Below are 25596 nucleotides of genomic sequence, written 5' to 3' on the forward strand. Positions count from 1 at the left end.
ACACATGATCCTTTGTTCCATATAACTTTGTTTTATTGCCCTTTTGTTCTACTGCCATAATTGAGTTTTCTTCTAAATGACTATAAACTCTGTCAGCATCAATTCTCATGTATAGTTTATACACCTATGTATATAATGTATATATATGTTTCTTGCTGTGTATTGTACCCAATGTTGGATATGTTCCAGAGCTCTGGTTGATGAGCCATCCATCTATGACCCCCAGACCATATAGGAAATGCATGCAACACATGCAGAAATGCATAATATAATGGAGTGAATGTTTGGCCTGCAAAAGAAATGCTTCCATTGCTCAGACATAACAGGACAGGTGCTGCAATACAATTCAGGCATCCATATACATTTTTTTTCTTGTGTGCCATGCTACATAACATGGCATTGCAGAAATAGATGGAGAGTCAGGTGAACATCTTGGCAGGACCTTCTATACCAGGTGTACCAGAAGCAGAAGGGAAGGAAGGTAGAACATGCAGCAGCGGTACCACAGCTAATGGAAAGGCAGACACAATGTATTGCAGCATTAGCACAGAGACAGTTATGGAACATGACACAGACAACACAAAACAAAATGCTCATGCATTATCACACACAGGTTATGCAGGGCAGTGTGTGGACTGGCCACAATGTGCATTAGACACCACCATACCCAGACCTGTTAGGAGGTGATCAGGGTAAAGTCATCATCATTTGTGCAGTTTGGAAGACACCAATGTGACAGCTCACTGCAACGCTATGAGATGGGTAGCAAGCTTAACATGGTAGCCACATACTCTTGGAAAATGTTGGAAGTCAAGGGTCACATCTTCCAGTGGTGAGGATCGAGCTGCAATGATGAGAGCATTGGCATTGCCTCCTTTGGGTGGCCATGCCAGTACATGTACATCAGTAGATGTGTATGGCATGCTCTAGGATGCCAAAACTTATGGCCACAGACTACTATGCACTAGTTTATCAGCCACAGTTAGTGCCAGGCACAGCCCCACCCCCAACCCCAATCACCTCATGTATCCATGCCTCAATATGTGGCCCTGGGACGCCAAACTCTCTCTCCTGCATACTTCTTTCAAGATTTCCATTGTGTACAGTTGCCCCCTACCTGTGTAACTCCACAAGCACAGACACTAGATTGCATGTCTGAATGTGAGTGGACTCACCACAGTAGCCTGCCTTTGTTGTAATTGCAGCATGTGTACACATTTTCTGTGATAACTTAGTGCCCTGTTGATGACTGATTCTTTGCCTTATGCCCTGTGGGTGTGGGGATAGTCTCTGACTCCTCATGACCTAAAATAAAAAAAATGGTTATCAAAATAAATAAATGAACGAAAATAAAATGCACCATGATGCATGTATGATGCTTCACAGACAGCATCTCAGTTCTGAGCAAACCTACGTGGTACTGAAGGAAATCGTGCTGCAGTCAGACATAGTGAATCCACTAAATGCTAAGTACATTTCTGGGTCTCGTAATTGTGCTGTACCTGGATAATGTCAAAGAATCATATTCTTGGATGTTCTGTTTTAAGGGCCTCACAATTTTATATTGTAAACAAGAATACCATAACATGCATCCAGAAATGGGAGGATTATGCATAACAAACTGCATTGTACCCAAATATTAATTTCATGCTTTTATGTTGTTGATCTACACCTGGTTATTTGCACAATACCATGACCGCACTGGTAGAACACTTGTGTCTACTCTTGTAAAGCTTGAGAATTCTGTGTCTTTTTAAAACCTTCCTACCAGTAATTTGTTCTTCGTGTCTTGGCCCATATTAGATGCAACTGAATATTATGTGGCAAACATGGAGTTTCTTGAAGAAGAGATAATCTATACATGTTTTGCAGTTATGTATTCAGTATAGCTAGCCATTTCACTGAATTTTATAACAAATATATATTTCTCTTGTTAGCTATTTCAATTATGAATAATGCATCAATGTTTCTTATTTTTGCCCTTTCAGCCTTGACTAATCCAGTGATCCCACTATCTCTGTGACCTTTCTGTCCCTGTTCCTGCCTGACAAAGGAAATAAGATTCAGGTGTAGGTATGCTATATTTGTGGCTGACTGTATCTATACCATGACATACAATACATGTAACAGCCTGTCTGAGAAATATCTACCTTGTTTTCTCTTGGCCATCTACCTTGTTTCCTGAAATGCTGCCTGGTTTGCTTCATAAATGTTCTTGGGTGAACAACAGTGCCTTCCAGGAATCTATGAATTAAACCGAAATATGCAATATATTCCATATATTTATCAACTTGTATTTCATATTTAATCGTGCTGTACTTACTGAATAAGCACAATAAGAAATCTGAAGGTGACTCTGTTATATATTAAGAAATTCTAGTCTGCCATTAGGATTTCTGTCACAGGCCAGGCACCATTATTGTCACCCTCCTCTGAACTGCTTCTGTCCTTCTCATGTCTTTACAAACTGGAGATCAAACTTTACACAGTAGTTACCAGATGCCAATACTTGTTTTCCACTGGCAGTGCCCCTCCTATATATCCCAGCATGCCATAGTATTTCCTTGCAGTTCTCTCCCATTGTACACTTCTCCATGAGCTGTATAATATGATTAACACAAGGCCTCCCTTCTTTTCTTGTTGCTGATGATTTCCTTTATATTATCCATACTTTCCTGAGTTCTTGCATATTAGATGCACCAGTTTTTATTTTTTAACTCAGTCTAAGCTGATGTATTTTAAACCCCCATGTTGTCTAGACTCTTTCCATCCTTCCAGCATGTTTGTATGCATTAAATCTTTTGCATAATTTTGTCTTGTCTCATTGGACTTTCTCAGCAAAGGTTAGTCCTTCCCTTAGTGAAACTGTAAGACATCATACTAGATAACCTTCCAGCATTATATACTCCTCACATTGTTCCATTGTAGTACAATATGCCAGAGTGCTCATTTAATAACCACCATATAAATGCCCCCCACTGTTGCTGATCTCATCCAGCTAGCACAGTCTTTCACATGATTCGGCGATTCTTTGCATGCCTCTCTCCCTCTCTCTTTCTCTGATCCTTGTTTTAGTGGCTGTACTCTGTTGAAAGGTATCAGTGTGATCATAGAAGCTTGTGATAGTTGTATCACCAATAACTCCTTTCATGATGAACACTTATCTACCCCTACTGGCTTACTGCCACACTAACATCTAAAGCTGCCCCCCCCCCTTTGCATTATCATTCGTAAATAGCTGAGAAACAGAATTTGGCATCTCTCACAGTCTCTTAATAGTTTGCTTAGAGCTTACAGACAGCAACCTGATCCACACACCTTTTCTGAAAAAGCACAAACATTGAGCTCCTGTACATTTGTATTTCCTTAGCTTTTGGTAACAACTGGAACTGCATATATGTTCTTGTTTAATTTCTCAAAATGTTTAGGGTTGGTTTATTGCCATGACAGGTATACAACCCATTACTAAGTCAAAGCTTAGTTAAATTTGTTAAATCAGTATTGCTTCAGTCTTTGATATTTATCAAGAGTTATCTTCTCAACACATGCAATCTTCCTCTTATGTAGTTCATATGGGTTTACTTGTACTGGTACGTATGCTAGGATATTCTTTTTTCTTTTCTGTCTAGTTACTCTTTCTCCTTTTGGAACTAGCAATGTGTTCTGATCCACATTGACTGAGCTCTGCCTGTATGCCTTGATGTTTTATAACGTGGTGACTTTCAGGATGAAAGATGATACAGCCACTGTGAATAGTTATTTTTGATAACTACTGCTACTTTTTCCCTTTTTTCCTTCAACTAAATATTTTTTTACAATATTTTATTAAAAGTTATTATTGGATACTCTCATGGAATCTTTATTTTCCATACAGTGTCTCCCAATACCTATTTCTGTGTGCATAACAACTAATTGTGTTATAGTATTTGAACAGTCTCCAGTGTAGCAATCTTGCCACCTTACTGTAACTTTCAGTATACATCCTTCAACCATAAATGTATCACAGCCTGCAACAATATGTGAGGCTGTTACTTCTGTAGTGCAAGACCAGCACTTGTCTCAACCTCCTACTCTCCTACTATTTCTATATATTCTGGAAACCAGCATGTACAAAGTCCACTATCCTGAGGTGAATTTGTATCCTTATGTACCCTGCCTTCTTATGCATTTGTTAACCAGGTAAGCCCATTGGACACAAATGTCCCTTTTGAAGAGGCAAGACAGGAGCACTATTTGATAAAAAAGACTTGTTCAGAGTCACACAGCTAGCAATATGGTGATGTTAGGAATCAAACCTTTACCCTTAGTTATATGAACCAGTTGTTAGCAGCTCTGACCCTTAATACTCTCTGCTAACTACATAATTTAGATTGTTAATAACACTTCTCCTATCCTCAGACAGATTATATTTCTTATAGTAAATAATTATTCATCTATTAACCTTCACAGTGTTATAAAAAGAGGAGTAGAGAGGAGTAACTGATACCTATATTAGGGTGTTAAATACATGATAGTTAAATGAAATCATACATGGGGATTCAGAAATGCCATGTCTGTGATCACAGCCAAGACTATTTATGTTGTATGTGTCATAAGACTTATTACCTATGGAGGTGGCCTGTCCATTGTGTGTGATGAGCAGAGTCCATCATCAAGGCTGCAGCACAAACCTGCAGCCAGATCATGTCAGATCATCTAAAACAGGATGAAAGTACAAACAGCTAAGGTAAAAATTGAATGTTCAAAAGTATTCCTGGTAGTCATAAGTCCACTCATACAGATGGGAAAAATGGTGTCACCAATATTGATCTAATGTGCAGCAATATACATGCAGAGGAACATTCCATGAAAAGGAAAATGTGATGGATAGTTAAGGGCAGAAGTTTCACTATAGCAACAGCAACCACACAGATGGACAAACGCATGCAAAGGGAGCTGCCCACCAAAGCAGGACTGCAAACCACAATGTAGAAGGAGGCAAAACAATGCTTAAATGAAGAATAATGTGAAACTTAACTGACAGGAGAGGAGGGATACGGTAAAGTGATATGATGAACCTGCAGCAGTCCTGGCAACATTAGCATGAGGAGCCAGAGAAGCAGTCAGAATAAAAAGGGTCATAAAACACACATATAAGGGAAAATCAGCACATTGTCAGACTGAGAGCAAGACGAGAAATAGAGACCTTAAGAAGTTTGAAACCATGCACTTCCTAGTGATATTCTCTATACCAGCGCATTAGCAAGGAGAGCAACTGAAGCAGTCAGACTGAGAGGAGTCGTAAAACCCACATCAGGTAAATATAGCACATTGTCATAGTTATAGCAGGATACAACCTGAACCCATGTCTGTCCTAGTGATAGTTTCTCTACCAGTGCATTAGCAAGGAGAGTGACTGAAGCAGTCAGACTAAAAGGAGTCATAAAGCAATACTTATAGCAACATAGGCCTTAAGGGATTTGAGTCCATGTCTGTCCTAGTGATAGTCTCGCTACCAGTGCATTAGCAAGTAGAGCCACTGAAGCAGTCAGACTAAAAGAGGTCATAAAACACACCTATCAGGGAAAGGTAGTACAGTGTCAGAACGAATGCAAGAAAACAACAGATAGGCCTTAAAGGATTTGAACCCATGCCTTTCCTAGTGATATTTTCTATACCTGTGCATTAGCAAACAAGAGTCGACTGAGCCACCTACTATGAAAACTGAGAAGTTCCTGGCCTTGCTGAAAGGCAGTGCCACCTCCACTGAGTCTCACAGTTTGGTGCTCAGTGTTGGGCCAGACCTGGACAGATCCAGATAGTATCAACCATAGATGCTGAAGTATGTAGTCCTACTTCATATTACCAATAGCTGCAACTCCTACTTAACACATAGCCAGTATAATATTCATTAAATTGGTCTGACTAAGGAACCACGTTTCATGTCCATCTGCATGTGTTATGGCCAGGGATATTCATTGCTATCATAATTTTATAGTTGCATAGATATCTGTTGCTTGTGTGAGTGCGGTGCTAGGTCACACTTACATGGTATATTTTTTGCATTAATATATTCACATGTGTATCTTTCTCTGGAACCATCACTGGGGAACTACCACTATCTAATGTCGGAGGATCTGTAGCCTATGATAATGATAGAGGGGATGAGCTGGCAGTTAGTGCTAGTCACAGCCCGACCCACAATTACACACTGTATCCATGCCTCAGTATGTGGCTGGTCAGTGGGTGCAGTGTGTCCGATGGGCAGAGGCAGTGTAATCCCCGCATCCCTACCCTGAGTATCAGCACATCTATATGCCTGTAGATACCCAGGTAACACAACTATCACAGAGTAGATCAGTTCATGGGAATACAATAGATCAGGGAAGTGTGGTGGCTCTGATATAAGTAGTTCCTGCTTCTGTCCTAGCCTTTTATCATAGGGGTTCACATAGAGGGGATGGTAATGGCTCTCACTGAAAGTATGGTTATCCCCCAAGGCCAAGGTTTGTGTGCCAGTAGCTGCCAGCCAATGTATGTGGAGGGTCATCATGTATGCATAAGCTAGAGCCACTACAGCCATGACAGAGACTATGATTGTAATCCAGGCTATGCATGCTGACCTACATGAGTGCATAACCTGTATGTGGGATTTATTTGGACAGACTGAATTACACATTGGATTATGTAATGTTGTCTCTGGATCATCTGTAAGGAATGAAAGGCCATCCTTGTGGATGGTCATCTGCTACTTACACAGATGTTAGCCAATGTGACCATGGGAGGAGCAAGATCCTATTCCTACAGTGCTAGCACTTCCTCAGCAACATTGATAATGGAGGTGTCTATACCCAGAAAAGGCTGATCCTCTGGTCATCATCATCATCATCATCATGCTGGGACATCTGCTTGTGGAGATTGATCTGGGTCATGTTGCACACCAACATGAAGCCATGTCATGGGACAGCCAGTGCACCTCCTGGTAGAGCCACCTTTCATGGTTGGGGATGTGCACAGGAAGCTGAACCCTCAATCATGCAGGCCTGTCCAGTAAGCTGAACTACACTGCTGCAACAAATGTGTCTCTACATACACAATAACAACCCCCAGGAAATCAAACATACTCACTGACCCCAGTCCTTCTACACATTAATCTCTCCCCCAAAGTAAATACTCGCACTACCCATACATACAGTTTTTATTTTGCTACACATCAGCTCTCACACTCATATACCTCCCTATGAAAGACATGCACTGTTGTACTCCCTTCCTCATCTATGCAAATGATAATAACTATGCCGTGCTCTTTATACAGTGTTGTTTTGGTTACCTATGTCTGATACACAGAATGGTCAGTCTATGGATGAGTAATCACAGTCTAGATTTTTGCATTCCTCAGTTTTACGGTAGTGTAGCTGCTTAAGTATTTTAAAGTTATGTTGTACAGCAATATGCAATTCTCTGCCTCTTTGCCAGTGTCATGGCATAATGTGCCCACCTCCATCTGCCATGATCATCCATTATTGCTGGCTCCTTCTGTGACTCCTTGTCTGTCTCAGCTACCTTGCATGTGCTGCTGGGAATTCCTGGCCCTGCAAGAGGGCAGCCTGCTGTAACTGCTTACTAACCATGATTATGTAACATAGCACACATGGTTAGTATTTCTGCACACATGGCAGGGTCATACTGCAAGACACTACCAGATGTATCCAGACAGCACACACTACCATTCTGTATATTATCAATTATTACAACAGTATTTATACATATTGGATATATTGAATGTCCAAAATCATTGTAATTATTAATATTTAATATTTATTATGTGGGTTCTTTACTTTGTTATTTAATAGGAATAGTTGTAAGTATCAATTATATTTTCCTAGTAAACATGTAGTATTATTAGTTTATGTCATATATTAGTAATATTTTATCAACATTTGATCATAAACATTGTAATATTTATATCTACAATGCATTAATATTGATATAGTTACCATTACATCAGGTTATATAAAGTGAATTCAATTTAAATATTATGCTAATGTGCAAAACAAGCGGGTTTTAACAGGTGTTATGAAGTCTTAGTACATTATGTTACATATTTTAATAGCTACTAATGTAATGTTTTTTATAAATGTGACTTTGTTGTAGCGCCTTTAAGAAATGACACACCTCTTGGCGCCAAAAAGTTTTTTTAAACGAAAAGAACGCTTTCACTAGCAGTTCTGAGGAAGACCAGTATCATTTGGTTGAAAGCGCTAAACTGCTGTTGGCGTTTAGCCTGTTTTTGTGTGCTATGACAGTCTAGAGTGTTGTTCGCAACACTTTTTTATCACTTTTTATTTATTATTGTTGCTGTACGTATTTTGGCGTTATGTGGATTAAATCTGTGTGATTTAAAGATTCTACGTGGTGTCTACCTGCATTGAGTCGCTTATTGGCGGTACCGGAGTATTTTGGATGTATCCAGACAAGAAAAGCATGCCTTTAGCAGCCCAGACACACTCTATTTGATATTTCTGGCTTGCAATTTTACACTATTGTATCCTTTGTCAGTTTGATTCTGTGGATTTCTGATGGGTTTTATGAGGCAGGTTTCTTGGGGATATCCAGCAACACCCACAAGATGACCCTTTTGGAGGTCATCTCTCACAAACCTTTGATAAAGATCACATGTGTGCCATATATGTGAGTTCTGAAAACTATCTAGGTGGACTGCACATGCATTGTGCATTGCAGAACACTTGGTAGGTGATGGACTGATACCATTTGCGGTTCACATACCTCTTTTTGCAGTTCACATACATCCTTCCCAGTTCACCAGCTAGGGCCTTTATTTCAATGTGGATGTAGTCTCTGACCCCCAGTACTTCAGGGAAGTGGGCTAGTTCATAGAATTCCTGCATGGTATTTGCTCTCTCCTGTGGGGTATATTGGAACCACATATGAGCCCCATGTGCTGCCGCATGACAACGAGGGGCTGGTCAGAATATTCTCAAGGCAGATGCCTGAGATACACCCAATGTGTTCCCACTAGGTCACCGAAAGGTCCATGTAGCTAATAAGTTCATAGGTGTATACTAGGCTAACAACAACAGGGGCCTTTATAAGCCTAACCAAGCATCCTAAAAGTATCCCACAAGTATATATCCCTTAGAGGCTATTTTGCAAAATATATGTAAGCTAGGGCAATATTTACAGGCTATCTCTGTCCTTTAGAGACATAGGTGCTAGACCTAGGATATATATATATATATATATATATATATATATATATATATATATATATATATATATGATGTGTATGTGTGTGTGTGTGTGTGTGTGTGTGTGTGTGTGTAAAGTCAAACATGCCTTTGTATTCACTGGGATAGATGCTCCATGGATCCCATGGAGCTGCAGATGAGCCCAGCACATGTCCATAATTTCTCCCACTGTGTTCCTAACCATACCAGTCCACTATGTAGAGGTCATGGAGGGAATGAAATGTTAATTGTCACTTGATAAGCTTTTACCTCTAGGGCTGACGGCGTGTACCACTGGGCAAATAAACTGCAATAAAAACCTCCTACAGATGCACATTTACAATGGTTGTAGCAGCCCCAAGCATATTTGTGTGATGTACACCCTTTGAATATGGGCATATGCCCAAGTTCAAAACAAAGGCAAGCACAGTGTCACTGCACCAAATTTAAATATTTCTGAATCACTGCTTTTTTTTTTTTTTGCATCATCGTTATGCACAGCACTTCAGTGTGCAGTCATTAGCATATAACATTGCCAGTTACATAATTTGGCCAAGCCTCATCATGATGCTAGGTTTTCTGAAATGCACCCACCATATGTGTGACTGGTTATTGAGTAAATTTGACTAGCATGATGCAGCAAAGTTTTCTGAATCCGTCCCATTGTATTACAAAAATCTTTTAAACAGCTGTTTATTTAAACCAAGGACAATATTACATATGTAAATGCATTTAGGACCAAATCTTGCTATTATTTATGAGTATATGTATATGTATGCATATGTTGACACAAACATATACACAACCATAACATGCACATTGCTATACACCTGTCAACTTGTGCCTGTATTCCTTTAGAAAATGTGATGTTCTTGCACATTACATTGGTGGGGGAGCACTTTTGTGATGAATAGCTTTGATATAATTTTAAAGGTTTATATGGTCAGGAAATGGAAAAAGTTAAATGTTCACTGTAGAGTACATCAGAAGTCATGCTTCAGCTATTAGACACAATGCTGCTGAATCCTCAGAAGCAATGTGACCTCCAGTGAACTTTTAAAGTGGGAACATCTTCTGCAGCAAAGATAGACACAAGGATGCAACTTGGCATGCTCACTGTGTACTCGAATAATTATTTTTTTTAGCCTCTTGGAAACTTTATTACACAAAAAGCACGCAATGTTCACAAGAGTCTAAAATGTTGTTTGCAGTGTAGAGCTAAAAAACATGTTTGCATCATAGGAATGCACCTCTAAAATAGTTATTTTATGCTTACATGTTGCAACAGTTGAAAAAATGTGTGCCTTTCCCTTGTGTAGAGGTGCAAACATTTTGAAGGCTGAGCTTATTTTTAAATATAGATGGGCAGTGGCGGTAACAATGTGAGGACTGAGTACAAAATATAAACTTCTGCTCACACCCCAATGAATACACATTTGTTTTCCTTTTTGCAGTGTTTCTTTTAAGCCTTTTTTCATTAAGTGCTTAAACCATTCAATTTTCTTATTTTTGAAATGGATAGTAAGTACATTTAAAAAGGATTCTACCTACATTACTGTTAATCTTTGCTTCAGTGAATATAACTCTTCTTTTCACAATCTTCATGAAAAGAGAAAAGGTCGCACATATCAGAATCACTGCAGGCCCACACTTAGAAGATGGACTGGCAGTGATTCCCTATGTTAAATAGTGATTCAGCATTTGATATCAAGGAGCAGCACTCACTCACATGGAAACATATCCACTTGGCACTTGATTATGCTCAATGAGGCTGAGCAAAGCCAGTTGCAGATTACTACCTATTGTTTGAATTCCCAATCACATTTCAATTCCAAATAACCTGTAGCACGTGATTTTTGAAGACAGTATACATCAGTGGAACAGAAATGTCTTTAAGCATACTGAACATAAAAATGAAATCACAATTCAAAATAAGGAAATTTCATTTCTACTAATTGTAATAGAACTCATAGTTAACTGCACTAGTGACAATTTGCTTTATTAATGTGCTTTAAGGAAACTTCAACTTCACTATGAATTTCAGATTGTTTTCTGTATACTTGGGATAGGAGTGACTTCATTGTCAAAGGAATGTAGCCATCAATATAGTTTGTGGGTAAAGTAACAACCTGTGAATCAAAGCTGTAGCTAGGCTCCCTAGGATAGAACTGAGGACTGAAAAAAAAACCTCCTTGATTTCTCAGAGTAAAAAGAAAATGCCATTCATACTAAATTGTTGCAATGAGTTCCATAATCTACCTTAGCAAAACTCCTCGCTAAGAACTAGAGAAAGGGTCATCTTGCTGCAGTATATAATACACACAATGTTCCTGCTGTTTAAGCAGTTGAAATTTCAGTCACTGCTGCCTAAATGCTTTTACTGCTACAGGAACTGCTACTGCAGTGCTTAACCTGAAATGCCAAGTGTGCCCATAACTAATTTGCCCAGGGCAGTGAAATCCCCCCTACCCCCCCCCCCCCCGCACCCCATCTCTCTTCACCCATGTTTAGGCTCTGTTGTAACTAACAACACACTGCAGCTCAGTTTTTTTAAAAGAATCTTATTTAGAAAAAAGTGACAAGAATTACTTTCACAGAACAATGCACCACAGTGTTTTCTGACACACACTAATGCTGCGCTCGAAAATTCCCCAAAGGTTTTTATGTTATTAATACCACAGATTGCTTCTTCTTCCTTTGGAGAGGAGAGTTCCTCCATGGCATTGCATAAGAGTAAGGTGGTATACTTAAAAATGTCTTAACGCACAGCAAACTCAGAACAACATTTACTAATGCTTTTTTTGCTGAAAGTGAGCCTCATGGAATCTTACTATGAAAAACTATAGATAAGTAGTGGGCAATCAGTCTGCACACCATTACAAGCCTAGCCAAAAAAAAAACACTCTGGGTCTAAGAGCAAAAACATCTGGTGGAAAATGAGCACATGAGCTACACTTTTTACATGGTAAACACTGCCTAAATAAAAATGCAGTTTGTCACAAAACAATATTTAATGTTCACTTTTGTCTGGATTCATTTGTGCTGCAGAGTATTAGAGCCACATGAAGTTCATATGGATCCCATCCCCCTCCACACACACACACACACACACACACACACACACACATGCTAAAACATAAGCCTATAACTTGTCAGTGCAAAGGTTAAACATGTTGATGTACCACTGATGTGTTCGGACAATGCTGCCTGATTACTTCTGCCGATTTCTTTGATGTGGATTTCCTTCTACACCCTACAGGATAAAGTTTACTTCAGTAAAGGATGCATGCAATGAGGTTCTAAACAGCTGTCTGTTAACAAGGGAAGACCCACCTTAGAAAACTGAAAATCAGTCAACAAGTTATTGTTTCTATTTTCAACTTCTGATGCCCCTGTAAGTGCACATAGAAATGGGCTGTGAAAAAAAAAAATTTAACCTAGACAGTTTACTGAGTGATTTCTTTTTCATGCAGAATGCAGTGCAATTGTTTCATTGCATTGTATAAAGTATTAAATGGGTGTGGCAATATAAATCAAAGTTTATATTTTTACCCTGGGTTTTACTTACATCAGGCTTTACGTTTAACTGTTTTCAAAACACTTTTTAGAAAAATGTTTGTTGTGGATGCATATCCATATATAATTCCACATATAAATATCTCAGAAAAGACTGCACTTTCAGATCACATTGCGCTGGTGTGCAGTCCGCATTATTTATCATATTTTAAATTAGCAATGCTGTTTACTTGTAGTTGCTGGTCACGTAAGACAAACCAAAACAAACATTTTTTTTCAAGGTTAGATTGTCCTCTGCATTAGTAAAAATGTGAAGCAATTCCAATTCCTTCTAAGAGAATTTTGCATCATTATACAATAGCTTTTTATTCAAAATCCAGTAATTTATCCATTCAGTTTTCTTCACACTGATTTACTAAACTAAATTAATCAAATTAGATTTTTAATATGATTTAAGATAATAGACCAAGAAAGACAAAGGCCTTGCAGTGGTAAACAGAATATCTCCTCACACAACCATGCAATGATTATGTTAGAGAAAAGGTACAATTAGGAAAACTTGAGGGGTAGCACATATCCTGTGCCTATCACTGCACTATCAGTGTCTGACTTTTTTATTTCTTCTTATTTCCGATGCCTAATGTCTGACTTCATGTGATTCATTATCCCAAAAACGGAAAGTCAGCCATAAGTGATCTATGTACCCTAAATCACAAAATTAGGAGGTCCCTCTTTCAAGATGGGGGTTAGCCTTTAAGTATCTGGCATTAGTTGGCTGTTGGAAACGACAGTAAGCAGTCAGAACATGGTTGCACCATTCTGCAGTATGCACATTTCCTTTAACTTTAGTTCCTGTGGTGGACACAGATATAGTAGGAAAACTAATCCAGAGGTGAGTGCTACTTCACATCAACACAGGAACATACCTTCATAAATGATGAACATCCATCCTTCACAAGTCTGTAAACCATGTCCCCATTATGATAAAAGCACTGGCCTTTTTCTGTAAGGCTTCCCCATCCTTGCCTTACTAAACCTTAAATATTAGACAGACCTGGAATGTGGGTTATCCTACCCCAATGCTAATGGACCTGTTCTTTTTATTTCTAGATGCAATATTATAGTGCGCTACTGAAAAATAAAAGACCACATATTCTACGAAGTCAAGTTACTAAGTCACTATTCAGAGGATATGAGTCATGAAATTGCTCAGTATGCTGCTTCAGTTGATAATAGGAGGTTCATACCACTGCTGCTGATTATGCATTGTGTTTTTAAGTGTTCATGTTCTTTTATTATTTAATCTTGACTTGAGTTACCAGAAAGTCGATGAGGAAACAGAAGTTTATGACATAATACATTTGTGCTACCATGTTCTGCGACACAGTATGATTGTCCTTATCACTTAGTGGTGAAGGAATCGAATGGGTACACAAAAACAGTAGCTGCTGCCCAGACATCAGTGACCCATCAATAATGTGAGTATGAGATTCCCAGCAGCTAGAGCTACAGGGTGCTACAAGCTTTGTGACACACTGTGGTACAGGGTCATTTTACTCACTTCATGCAGGCAAAACAGGCTAGGAGTGGCAATGGATAGACTGAGGTGCGACAGCTTGAGCAACACTAATTACAGATGAGGATACTAATCATGGGTGGAGGTTACATGGATTTGGAGCACATGAGCTTTGCTAAAAGCAGGCATAAATATTGGTGGCAGGCATGCAGGCAGGAATGCAAAACGGCTTCTTTTCTAGCTGCTGTGAGAAAATTATTCTGGTATTCCTGAACTTCCTATCATAAGGCACATGAGTTCAGCATCTGAGAAGTATCAGAGGGGACATTAAGGTAGGCTTGTAAGCCATTATATCAAAACATAGCAAGAGCTAATAAAAATAATAAGACAGGAGTGTGGTTTCACTGATCTTGAGACTATGGCTAGTGATGCTTGTGATAAATCTATGGAGCAGAAGAGTGCCTACCCCCATTCTTACCCCAAGCTAGCAACCAAAATTCATGCATGAGAGATTGGAATTATAAGAAAACATGAGCATTTTGGAACATGCTTCATTGTTTAGGACAGTAGTTAGCTTTGCTGCACTGTACCACCAGTGTGCTTAATGATATTAAAGCAAAGTAGCATGTTTACAACACAAAGCACCAGTATGTTATACAGTTTTATGTTATCTGAAACAACTTGATAGTTCAGCATTTCTATCTCTGCATGGCATCTCTTTTTAATGTGACAGTGAAACATGACCTTACTGTTTAACTAGCTGTTGCCTCTGAAAAGAGAAAGAAAGTCAGGAAAGTTCTTTTTCTTTGCTTGCACTTATGCTGGCTTGCTATTCTGCCTTGCCTACTATTTCTGTTTGCACTTTAACCACGCTGAGCATTTATGTTTTGCTTAATACCATTAATCACTGCTCTTGAGTAAATTTGCTTGCTCAAGGATGACACCCATCTTAGAGTCAGTTTAGAATCATCTGCATGACTGATTGCTACAGATTCTGGTAATTTACAGCACATGGGCTTCAGATTTTACCTAGTTTGCAGTGGTTCCTTTGATTACTTCTGTTATTTACTATTTGGGGCCCAGCTCAGCCTTTGTCTTCCTAAAGAGACTGAAGAGGGCACAGCCATGTGATTGTGACCTCTGTTTAAATAGCTGCAGCAGCTGAAAAAGAGAGAACAAAAACAAAGAAGTAATTTTTTTTTTGTTTTTACTTAAGCTTACTAGTTATTCTAGTTGCTTTGAACTGTTTTTTTTTTGCACTGCCTGTACAATTTTATAAACCATTTTAGTCATTTTCAGCAAATACTGCCTTACTTCATATTCCGCTGTGGCGACCCCTTACCGGGAAAAAGCCGAAAGACAAACAACAACAACTGCCTTACTTCATATAGCTGTTTACACTATAACCATACTAAGCTGTTCTGTTTTGTTCACTTCTGTTGTGTTCTATTTAAAATCACTGCCATGAGTAAATCTGCATGGCCAGAAACGGCAGCCACTGTAGAATCAGTTGTGAGACATCTAAGTGACAAGACAGATTGATACAGGCTATGGCTAGGTTACTTCACACCGGCTTCATATTTCAGCTAGTTTTTTTTGGTTCTTTTGTTTTCTTCTGTTGCATTTACTGTGTGGTGTTTCACTGAGTGCATCTGCATTTATTTATTTGTTTATTTATTTGTTTAGTTTGGGTGCATATAAACAAAAGAAAAATATTTATCCATGGTCAGAATATGTCGTGCAAGCCTTTTACAAACAAACAAAAAAACAGAATAATGATCAGTTTAGAACTGAAGCTGAAACAAAAGAACTGAAAGAAAATTTGTTAACTATATGTAAAGAAGGCACAGAGAACTAATCTAAGGGGGCGGCGAAAGCCAACACATTCTGGATAGGCTTATAAATGCCTTCGGGCAGATAGCCTAGTACCTACCTATGAACCTATAAATCTAATGGACACTACAAAATATATGATGAAAGAGGACTATGGACTGGGGGGTGGGGATGTGGAGTAATACTGAAAATGTAAAATGATAATGTTATGCATGTACCTAGTATTATTGATGTTTATTTATTTATTTATTTATTGCATTTGTTTACCGGGAAAGACTACTGTGCCTGAGATGAACCCATTTTCTGAAGAGGCCCGGGGAGAAAAGCTCCACATTTAATTATATACAGAGAATTTTTACACAACAATACAGAGTATATAAGATAGTAGTAGCACATTAAAATAAAGTAATGATGACATAGAATAATTTTGATAATAATATTGTATAAATTTGATAGCAACAGTGAAGAATTGTTTACTATCATGATTTGAATGTAATTATAGAAAGGTTTAAATATATAAGTAAGATTAATAGCAGTGAGAAGCAATTAGTTTAAAGGGTCAAAGAATGTGACAGAAGGCTTAGGATAGGGATAGCACAGGCTAAAGTGACAGCAAAGTGAAATTGGAGAGATTGAGAAATGGAGAAAATAGACTAGTTATGGCGTAAAGAAGAGTAAGGAAGAGTAGGATTCTGAGAGGGATCAGGTTTTGCAGTTGTCAATAGGGATCCAGGTGCATATCCAATGTGAGGAGAGATGAAGTTTAAGGGATTTTTTACATGCTGTGGGATGGCCCTGAGTGAAGGAGGAAGATTATTCCATAGCTTGGAGACAGTAAACGAATACAGCATTTGGCCAGTGGAGAGCTTAGTTTTGTTGATGTTTAATAGCATTTTGTTTTCTGATCTAAGGTGTCAATTAGGATGGTACATGGTCATAATGTGGGAGAGGGATGGGCAGGCTGCTGGGTAGTAAATATGTTTATGGGCAGTAGTTAGTTGTAGGTATGTGAGGTGATGAGGGAATTCAAGCAAATTTAGCTGATGTAGTGCGGAACAGTGGTGGGTGGAAAATTTAGCATTTGAAGCAAAGTTGGCAACTTTGTTGTAGCATGCATTGAATGTAGTTTTCAGAGAGAACTGAATATTGATGAGGATGGGGGCGCTATATAAGAGAGTTGGAAGCAGGAATGATGAGGCAAGGGCCTTTTTAGCAGAGAAGCTGATAAAGTAGTTGTGCCTATAAAGGACACCTAGTTTTTGATGGGTTTTTTTTTATGTTATTAGAGATATGAAGGTCGAAGGTTACATTATCGTCAATGGTGACACCAAGCAATTTGGTACCAGGAATGACTTCAATAATAGTATTATTTTGGGAATGAACAGAGAATTCAGACTTGTCGACTTGGCTGGATTTTTGGGGGGTAAATATTAAGAGTTTAGTTTTATTGGGATTGATGGCGAGATGGTTCTGTGACATCCAGGATTCAGTTGAGGTAAATGCTTTCTCAGTAAGTTGCTGAAGTACCGAGGCAGATTTAGGAGAGCAGATAATAGAATCATCTGCGTATTGGATAACAGTACTGTGGGTAAGAGTAGTGTGGAAGTCATTGATGAATATACCAAATAAAAGGGGACCCAGTTTAGAACCCTGGGGTACTCCTGTATTATAATTGATGAAAGGGGAGGAGGAGTGCAACCAAATAGTAGATTGTTGCCTATTACTGAGATAATTGTAAAACCAATGAAGGGTAGGGGGAGATATGCCAATGTTGGAGATTTTAGTAAGCAGAAGGGAGTGGGAAATTTTGTCAAATGCTTTTGATAGATCAAAAAAGAGTGCAAAGACTATGGATCCAGCATCCCAAGCTCAATATAGTGTGCCCAGGAAGGAAATCAGGGTGGTATTGGTGCTATGTCCTGGCCTAAAGCCATGTTGAGTGAATGAAAGGAGTTGGTGTTTAACCAGGTGACTAAGAAGTTGAGTGTAAATGCATTTCTGAAGTATTTTTGAGATAGGGGAAATAATGGTGATAGGTCAGAAGTTAGAAATATCAGTGTTATTACCACCCTAATGAAGTGGGAGAACATATGCTTTTTTACAGATATTAGGTATACATGGCTCCTGAATGGACCTATTGATGAGAATCCTGGTGTGGTAAGCTATGGAGGAGGCTGACATTTGTAAGAATTCTGAAGATATGTTGTCTGGGGCATTGGTGCATGGTTTTAGCTTTTGAAGAAGCTTTTGTATGGTTGAGGTGGGCAAAGGAGAGTGTGAGAAAGTGGGTATTGTAGTAAATGGGGTATGCTGTAGTGTAGGGTTTAGTGGGTCTGTGGTGATGGGTAAGAAGGTGGTAGTAAGTTTAGCAATGATGTCAATGAAATAAGAGTTAAAGAGTGAGGCTAACTCAGAGGGGTTTTTTTCTGGGTTTGGAGAAGGATTATGGTTGGTTCCAGGATGATGTAGAGAGTTGATTGCTCCCCAAATCTTTTATTTTATTTTGGAGGGTTTGGAAGTTTTCTTTTTTGTTTTTGAGTATTAATCATTTGTCCTGATTGTGAAGTTTTTTATATTGTGTGAGGATGGAAGGAGTTTTGTTTTTTTACCAGGCTTTCCAGGCTTTGCCCCTAGATGACATAATTTGCTTTGTGGAATTGGAAAGCCAGTTATCATGTTTTGTCTTGAATCAGTTAAAAGGAGGAAAAGTACCCAAAACACAACTATAAGTCCAATGAAAGCACTCGGATAGCTGTACCATGACAAGCCACGAAACATTTTTGTGTAATATTGCTGGTCCTATGGTTTATGTTTCAATACATTGTGTGGTTTGTGGTGGAAACAGCTATCCGAGTGCTTTCATTGGATTTATATTATTTATATTTTTAGTCTTGACTCATTTTAGCCAGAAAGGAACAAGATTATTTAGAACCCTAAGAAATGTGGAATTGAAGAATTCTACAGCTTCATTATGTATGAGAAATTTTAGTGAATTCCAGTTAATATTGTGCAAGATGTCATTAAAGGTATCTTGGGAGAAGTGGGATAGATCTCGGGTCTGTCTGTTTCAGTGTATTTGTGGTAAAGTGGTGTGCTTACGTATTATGAATGCAATTCATGGTAATAGGGGTTTTGTGAAATACAGGGGTCAACCAAAAACTTATTATTTTTGTAGAAAAAATTATCATTTAATCAATGAATGTGATAAAACCAAGATGTTATTTATGTGGTAAAACAGAATATAATATAAAAAAAGTGATTTAAAGTGCCAAAAATGTGGCGGTACTGGTCATTCATGGCTAGAATGTGAAATGAATGTTCAAGAAAATGAAAATGACGTTATACAGGAGAAAGAGATAGAAAATGTGTTATACAAAAAAATATACAAAACATGTGACTGATAAAGAGCTTATACACAAAGTTAAAGAAAGTAACAAGGAAAAAGAAACAGAGGAGACAAGTGAAGAAGAAGCTGACTGGTTTACAGTAAGAAATACAAAGAATTCAATAGGGAAAAGAGTTAAGGAAAAGAAAATCCAAAAATATAATGCTTAGAGAAAATAAGAAAGGAAATGGATAAACATTTTATTATACTAACTGTTCTTAAAAGCTGACAATTTTAGCTTTAAACGTGAACAGTATGAAAAATCTTAAGAGGAGAGTAGGCATATTACAATGGTGTGCTGCAGTAGATGCACATATTATTGTTTTAGAAGATATCAGATTATTAACAGAAGAAACAAACTGAAAAACTATAGAATGGTGCAATAGTTTGAAACATGGGAAAAGAAACATGCTCTGGAATATGTATATTATGTCAACAAAGCATTAAAATATTAGATGTAACCACAGTGGAACTAGACTGAACTATGGTAATATACATGAGATGAAAAATATGTGTATAGAATTATAGCTTTATATTCATATGTAACAAAAAAGAGAGAGAAATGATGTTTAAAAATATTCTTGAATATGTTTGTACAAATATGGACATTATAGGGGTGGGTGATTTTAATTGTAATTTAAGGAAAATAAGAGCAATTGTGATGTCAAAATGGCTAAAGAGATTATGAAAGTGGAAAGTTAAGTGTATGGGCGAATAACCACTGGACCTATAAAAGGAATGGAATTATGACAGAAATTGAGTTTTTAATATCTTATAGTTTAAAAGTTATAATAAAAGGAATTAAATATGCTGGATTTTCAGATCATGTGGCAATATGGGTTAATGTGGCAATATGGGTTAAAGTACAGGAAAATGAAGAATATATAAGAATAAGAAAAGAATAATGCAAATTCATGAAAATTAATTAGATTCAGAAGAGAAGAAAGAACTTGTGGAATTATAGAACAACCATATGACTATGAGAGAGTTTTATGAGAAATGGACTGTTTGGTGGCTTAATTTTAAAGAAAAATATAAAAAAAATATTTTTAGAATGTATAAGGAAGAAAAGAAGAAAAGATAAAGAGAGATATAAGACATTAAATCAAGAAACATTTAGATACTTATTAGGGAAGAAAAATTCCTTTTATGAAAAATAAAGAGAAATATATAAAATGAGTCAAATTAAAATTAACAACTTGTCATATAAGCAAAATATTGTTTACAAGGAAAGAAAGAAGAGGTAGTACCATATTTGAGTAAAATAATAAAAGAAGGAAAATAATAAGATAATTACAAATAAGGAAGATAAGCAAATAAGACAGCAAGAAGGAATATACAAAATAATTAAAGAATATGTATTGGAATTATTTGTTAGGAGAGATGAAAACATAGAACACATTTATAAAGGTGAAAAATTAAATAAGGAAGATAATGAGTATTTAGAAGAAAAAAGGAAATAAAGAGGAGCTAAAGTGCAGACATATAACACTGAATAATACAGATTATAACATTTTTATGAGAATAATAGCAAAAAGGTTACAGAAAAAATGGATAGAATATATGACCAAAATGTATTTGGAAGTAAAGGAAAAGGAAGTCAAGAGTTATTATGGATAATAAGAGAAATAATTGATGATATCATAAGTAAAAATGTAGAAGTGAAGGTTATGATAGGGGGTATAAGTAAAGCTTATGATAATATTCAATATAAATCATTATGGGGAATTTTGCAGGCATTTAATGTAAGCAAAAAATATTACAAGTAATAAAATCTGTTTATGAAAGGACTTATGTGAAACCAAATGTAAATGGCTGGACTGGGGAAGAAATAAAAATAGAATGTGGAATAAAGCAGGGCTGCCCAGCTAGTAGTGTAATTTTCTCATTAGTTATGAATGTAATAATGAAGGAAATTAATAAAATGTCAAGTAATGGTGAATACAAAATGATGAAGGAAGTACAATTGCCAATAATGTATAATTATGCAGATGATATTGTATTAATTGTTAAAAATAAAGTATGGATGTAAAAATGTAAATGAAAAATTAAGTATAAATTAAAAATGGTTTAGTATAAATAAGGAGAAAAGTAAAGGATTTGATTTTGAAGGTATGTTAGGATGTGTTGAGTTCAATGAAAAATATATACACTTGTTGAACGCCATGCTAACAGGAAAAATTGCTTATGTTGCTAACATCTATATGATTCCTATTAAGTATGAAAAGGCATTAATGATGACTATATTCTCTTTTATATGGGGCTCTAGTCTGAATCCAGTCAAAAGAGGGATTCTGTATATGAAAGAAGAGCAAGGAGGTTTGGGTTTAATAAGCCCAATAAGCCCAATAGTACGTGCAGCATCTTTAATTTTATATATGGTATTGAAAGGAATTATGAAGAAAAATAAAAACTTGATAGAAATTATACTATATTATAAATACAAAGGGTTATGGGAAGGAATGGAAGTTAAAAACAAAGCAAAAGCACTGTGAATGAAGAAATGAAAGAGTACCAAAACAAAAGTGTGTTATGGAAAATAAAAAGAATATATGTGAGAAAAATAGAAAGGAATGACACTTAAGTGCTATGAAAGCATTTTATTGTATTGATCCATGGAAAGAATTAGAAATAGATAAGAAAAAAGCCATACCAATGAGATATAATAACTATAAAAAGATTAAAGAATGTAATGATTTTTTATGGAGATTGTCTGTTAGAAAATTGCTGGTTAAGGCAAATATGCCATACAAAAAAGCAAGATAGAATATGTAATAAATGTGGAGAGTTTGAGACTACTGAGCATATGTTTCTGAAATGTGAAAGAGTTAATGATTTGTGGAAAGAAATATGTAAAGATAATAGGGTGAAAAGTTTGTTAAAATTTCAACAAATAAATATGGACATAATAGAATATGGTTATTATGGTGCATATAACCAGGAAGAAGTGAAGAAAATGGGCAAAGTAATATTTTATGCTTCATGGGCTATATGGAATGAGAGACTAAATGAAATTAAATACAACGGAAATTGGACTTTGACAAAGGTTTTGGAGAAATAATGTTTTGGTTGTGGATAAAAGAGTGGGGGGAATGCTTAAATTGAAGTTTATAATGTATGGAGATTTGTAAATAGGTGTAAATAATGTAAATAAGATGTAATATATATATATCAATAAAAAATCCCTACTCAACATTCTTGTGAGTGAGACTCGTTTTGGAGGAGCACTTCCTATTTCCATTCTAGATGCAGAGATGTCCTAGAGAAACAGGGAGGCAGATGGGGAGAGAAGAAATTTATGGAGTGGTGAAAAAAATGAAGGTGAAAGCAAATACTGAGACTGGAGAACCTGTTCAGGATTCTGAGGAAATGTTTCAAAGAAACCTGTTTGATGAAGGTGAGTCATCAAATGATGGATGTATAATTATAACTCTCCAATCAGGAGGGTTGCAGATGATTGACCTAAAGAAATGGTGCTACAGAGTGAGCCAGAAAAAGAAGGAGATGTTTCCTAGGAGGACATAATGGAGAAAATGCAAAAGGAGAATGCAGAGACAATTCCAAAGAATAATGGTGAAATGGAAAAGAAGCATATGCAGCAAAAGTAAAAGAAGAAAATGAAAAACATTAGTATGTGGTAAGGATTCAAAGTAAAGAAGACAAAGAAATGGACAGATATGAAGTGCAAGACAATTTAATAGCACCTTTCGGTGTAAAAGCACGAGTTAATAGCATTTATTCTTATTAACAAAGAGACATTCTGTGACATTATATCTGAAACTGTTTTTTTTTTCAATGAAAATTTCCTTGGAGAATATGAAAAAATAAAGACTGCAACCCATAGAATCTTAAAGTCATAAAAGCATTTAATAGGGAAACAAAAAAAGATTTATGTAAAATTTCAGACAGCAGTAGAAAGAGAGACTTTGAAAGAAGATTTGAACATTTTATTTACATTAGTAGAAGTAAAGGATATTGCAAAATTTTAAGACAAAAGGGGTTAGTGCACTGGTGGCTGACATTGTAATATTGTTTTAAAAATAGAAAGAGAAAAATTAAACATGAACCAAGCACGATAAATGTGGATGGGAATAGGGCAGTTGTAAAATCTTCTTTCGGCTGCTCCCGTTATGGGTCGCCACATTGGATCATCTGTTTCCATTTTTTCCTGTCCTCTGCATCTTGCACTGTCACACCAACCACCTGCATGTCCTCTCTCACCACATCCATAAACCTTATCTTAGGCCTACCTCTTTTCCTCTTACCTGGCATCTTCATCCTTAACATATTTTTCCCAATATACTCTGCATCCCTCCTCAGCACATGTCCAAACCAATGTAATCTTGCCTCTCTGGCTTTGTCTCCAAACCTTCAAACCTGGACTGACCCTCTAATATACTTATTCCTAATCCTGTCCACTCTCGTCACACCCAGTGCAAATCTTAACATCTTTAACTCTGCCACGTCCAGCTCTGACTCCTGCCTTTATGTCAATGCCACTGTCTCCAACCCATATAACATAGCTGGTATCACTACCCTCTTGCAGACCTTCCCTTTCACTCTTACTAGTACTCGTCTGTCACAAATTACTCCTGACACTCTTCTCCACCCACTCCATCCTGCCTGTATTCTCTTCTTCACCTCTCTTCTACACTCACCATTACTCTGAATATTCTGAGGGTTGTTGTAAAATATTAGGGACAACCCAAAACATGTGTTTTTTTGCTTTTTTGTGGAAAAGAAGGACATTTGGTAAGTAACTGTAACAAAAGAAAATGTTATATTTGTGGGGAATTGGAATATGATGCAAAAATATGAACTGAAATGTTATGAATATAACAAAATTTTACATGTATGGATAGATTGCAAAAACAAAAATAAGAGTAAGGAAAAATAAAAAGAAAGAGAAGAAAATGAACAAAGAGAAGACATTTTATTAGTAGTAGAAATAGAAAAAATTGATGAAAAAAATAATAAAAAGAACATAGAAGAAAGTTTTCAAATTAGTGATCAAGAAGACATAAATTGGGAGGCAGTAAAAGAGAAAAAAGAATTCTATTGGTAAAAGGGTAAAAGACAGAAAAAGAAAATTAAAAGGGATAAGTACAACAGTAAAAATGAAAGGAAATGGATTTAAAAACAATAGATACAGTTAAAGACTGGGGTTTGGTATATTGGTATAGGTGTTTGACAAACACCAGGTACAGTGTTTGATTCTCACCGTTGAGAAGGAAATTAGTTAGGCTTAGAATGACCTGTTTAAAAAGCTGACCTAGTAATTAGCTATGAACTTATGAAACCTTGAATCTAAGTGAAAATGAAAATTTTAGAGTGCTTTCTGTAAAGGTGAATTGTATTAAAAATATAGTAAAAAGAATAGGAAATTTGGAGTGGTGTAATATGTGCAATATAGGTGTAATTGTATGAGAGAATACAACATTATTAACAAACTATGAAATGAAGAAAGATTACAGAGAAACTATGGGGAGGAAAGATAATCTTGAATTTGGGAAATGAGAGACATTCTGGAATAGCCATATTCTGTAGAAATACTGTAAAGATATTAGATGTAATTTAGGAAAAATAGGAAGATCAACAATTGTAGATTTAAAATAGAAAGAACAAGTGAATAGAATTATAACATTATAAGATTATACTAATTGTAAAGAAAGGGAAAGCTTATTTCCTCAGATTTTGGATTATGTAGTGATAAAGGGGGGAGCAACAACAACAGTACCCACATGCACATTTTCGGGAAGGAATGAGAAGGGGGGATATTAATTAAGAATTCTGCCACCCACCTCGATTTAGAGGTTGACCTTATTAAACAGGATTCTAATAACCCATTTAAATTTACAAGACATAACTTTAGTATTTATAATTTTAGTGATGTAGTTCTAGTTAAAGACAATTTTAGGCTTTTGTCAAAAGGAATTAAATACATCCCTATTAAAAAAGGTGATTTAACTAAAACATTATTAGACGTGAAATTAATTTACAGGTGTTTTTTAAACAAGGTAAAATACTGGATTCCTCCAACATTATGAGGAAAAGTACATTCAACCCACCCCTCCACCCTCAAATTAAGAATTTGGAGATTTTAGTGGAGAATGAAATCA

Source organism: Protopterus annectens, chromosome 13.part0, assembly GCF_019279795.1.
Source record: "Protopterus annectens isolate FY-2018-M chromosome 13.part0, PAN1.0, whole genome shotgun sequence".
NCBI classification, from domain to species: Eukaryota; Metazoa; Chordata; order Ceratodontiformes; family Protopteridae; genus Protopterus; species Protopterus annectens.